The sequence below is a fragment of the Suricata suricatta genome, chromosome 6, assembly GCF_006229205.1.
Source record: "Suricata suricatta isolate VVHF042 chromosome 6, meerkat_22Aug2017_6uvM2_HiC, whole genome shotgun sequence".
NCBI lineage: Eukaryota > Metazoa > Chordata > Mammalia > Carnivora > Herpestidae > Suricata > Suricata suricatta.
The window spans coordinates 3,298,578-3,302,073 of NC_043705.1; the positions used below are offsets into that span (position 1 = coordinate 3,298,578).

The 3,496-nt window shown below is 36.7% G+C and overlaps 1 pseudogene; it reads right to left on the bottom strand.

The window, feature by feature from the left end:
* Positions 1 to 2,934, bottom strand: part of LOC115294093 — a 7,022-nt pseudogene extending 4,088 nt beyond the window's left edge.
* Between the last annotated feature and the right edge of the window lie 562 nt (positions 2,935 to 3,496).

Consider the following 3,496-nt stretch of genomic DNA (forward strand, 5'->3'; position numbering starts at 1 on the left):
TTCTACAATAGCCAAATCATGGAATGAGCCTAAATATCCATCACCTGACGAATGGATCAAGAAGATGTGGTATATATATACAATGGAGTACTATATGGCAATGAGAAAGAATGATATATGGCCATTTGTAGGAAAGTGGATGGACCTTGAGGGTGTCATGCTAAGCGAAATAAGTCAGACAGAGAAGGATAGATACCATATGTTTGCATTCATAGGTCTAACAGGAGAGACCTGGCAGGGGACCATGGGGAGAGGAAGGGGGAAAGATAGCGGGGAAGAGTGAGGGACACAGATCAAGGGAGACTACTGAATACTGGAGACGAACCATGGACTGAAAGGGGAGGGGGAGGGAGGGAGGGGTGATGGTCATGGTGGGAGGCACTTGTGGGGAGAAGCACTGGGTGTTATATGGAAACTAATTTGACAATAAACTATTATAAAAAAAAGAAAAAAAAAGAAATATTGCAACCAATGACATTAAAGGCTGGATATTCAAAGGAAATATAGTATCCACTACAGAAATATGAAGATCAGGATAATTTAATGTAATTATTGCAGTAGAGTATGTAATAATAAAAATAATGCAAAATAAAGAAATGGTTAATGTTTCTTATTTCAAAACCACACAATAATAAATTTCAACAAAAATAAATAAAAATACTAACCAGAAATTTTCATCAAACTGTGTAACACAAAAGAAAAGATAATATCCAAAGGATACAAAAATAGTAATTCAGTGGGATACGTGCCTTCTGATATTTAAACAGCATTATCAACAGTAGTCCAATTCTGGAAACAGCCCACATGTCCGTCGACTGATGAATGAATAAGAAGATGTGTCATTTATATACAATGGAATACTACTCATCCATCAGAGGGAATGACATTTTGTCATTTGCAACAATATGGATGGAGCTAGAGTGTATAATACTAAACGAAAAAAGTCAGAGAAAGGCAAGTATCATATTTCAATTATGTCAAATTCAAGAAACAACAAAGAAGCAGAGGGGGAAAATGTGAGAGAGAGAGAGAGACAAATCAAGTAACAAACACTTTTTTTAAAGTTTATTTATTTTTGAGAGAGGGTGTGTATAAACAGGGCAGTGGCAGAGAGGGGGTCAGAGGCTCTAACAAGGACTCTGTGCTGACAGCAGACAGCAGGAACTAGGGCTCAAACTCAGGAGCAGGAGTCAGATGCTTAACCAACTGAGGCGACCAGATGCCTCAAACAGTCTCTAACTATGGAGCACACACCGATGGATACCAGAGGGGTGGTGGTTGGGAAGATGAGTCAAATGAACAATAGGGATTAAGAAGTACACCTGTTGTGATGAGAACCATCTGTTCTATGGAAGCGTTGAATCACTATATTGTACAACTGAAACCAATAGTACATTATGGTAACTAATTGGAACTTAAGTAAAAACCTTGAACAAAGAAAGGTGAAAATGAAAAGCACTTAGAAAAAGATAAAATCGTTTGAGAGAAGGGAAAGGTGAAATAGAGAAAAACTGAAAGATGAGAGCAAAATCTCCGCAGCCTTAATAGAAACCAGAACACAGATAATAAAAATAAAAATAGCACAGACTACTGTTGAAATTTAGATGAAACTGTTGTTCATCTAAAATTGGGTACATTGCTAAATATCTTGAAGTAAGAAGAATGAATTTAATTTAAAAAATTACATTCCAATATTGAATACTAACATCGCACTAAAGTACAAGAGTTGTTTGTTAGACAATAATTTTCTTGCATGTAGAGAAAATTTTCCTTAAGTTAGATAAGAAGTAAAATGAAAAATAAACAAACTTGTAAATATGGGACCATCATGTCTTCCTGAATATTAACCTACTGAAACTTAAGTGTCTTGGCATCATAGGTTTCAAATATATTTAGATAAATCAAGATATAGTTTGAAAATTACATGTATTTGTGACATAAATAAATACTCTGTCATATGAACTAAAGCAAAAAAATCATTTTGGCATAACTGTTTCATGAATAGGTAGTTACAAATTGTAATTCATCCACACTTTTGAAACACATTTTTATCCTTTTATCAGAACAAATTACCACCTATGCACTGACAGTGGCATAGACATTGGACACAAGCTTCTGGACATCCAGGATGACGGGGTCATATGTCCATAACAGAGTTGCAGAGAGAGATATGATGGCATCAATCCAGTACATGACCACAGGGAAACTCACTAACAACAGGACATCTGGGTGGCCCTTCTCTCTGGGGAGATTCGTGAGGAGAGGCGCATGCTGTGAAGGTGCTGGCACTGCCTCTGATGCCCGGACAAGTGTTTCCCATGTGTACATAAGAGAGCAGAATGACTGCTATGAAAAAAACATCCTTGGATACTGTCAAAGTGAGAAGCAGCCGTCTGATGATGGATTGTATGGGGGAAAGTGAGCAGTATTTACTGACATTCAGTAGATTGCTCTTGGTCACATTAGAAGAAACACCAGTATATAGGATGCAGTTCCTATTGAGAGACAGACTAAGAAACCATAAGATGATGAAAGAATGGAAGATATATTTTGCGCATTGATATTTAAACCTGGCCCAGAAGGAGGTGCTGGGGCTGAAGACAATGGACTGAAACATGCTCAAGAGGCAGGTGGTACTCAGGGAGAAGCCTCTTGTTAATCTGGTCATGCAGAATAAAGCCTTACATTTGAAACCATTCAGAAAGTTCAGTGACTCCAACAGATCTGTACACAACAAAAACAGTACAGTGGAAGTTTCATTATGTGGACAAGAGCCAAATGACAGGAGATTAGGTCTGTGGGCTTAGAACTCTGATTCAGAAGGAGCATGAAGATGTGGAAGAGAAGGAGGTTGGTGTTGGCTGAGATTCCAATGCTTACTTGTAAAAATTGGCCCATTTTCATAGTCAAATAAATGGAAGATGTGATCATCATCGGTGCAAAGAAAAACATATTTATCTGGAGAAACTAGACCTCACATGATCAACATAATTAACTTGTTGTCCTACTCATCACCACATCACAGTTTTTATTTTACTCAAATTTATTTTACAAAAATTCATAAGTAAAACATATTTTGTATGATGTCTTAGAAAGAGTCTCCACATAATTTGCAAACCAATTTGTATTTTATAGTCATACATATTTATCTGAAATTATCTATCTATACTCTATCATCACATGTCTTATCTAACATGGGAGAGAGAGAGGGAAAGATGGAAGAGTCGGAGGTTGAGAGGGATAATTCACACAACATAACCAAAATAATGGCAGGTTCATGTACATATTTCCAATGCTCCAATGCGTGTGCATTTCGTGTGCTTTCTGTTCTGCATAATCCTGACTCATATTCAGCACCAAGACTGCTAATAGCCATATAAACAATGCATAGGTGTTCTTTTTATAGTTGAATGGTTAATATTATGTTAATGGAAAAAGAATTACCAAACAATTGAGAAAAAAGTATATGCAAGTGTGTCTTCCATTATTACATACT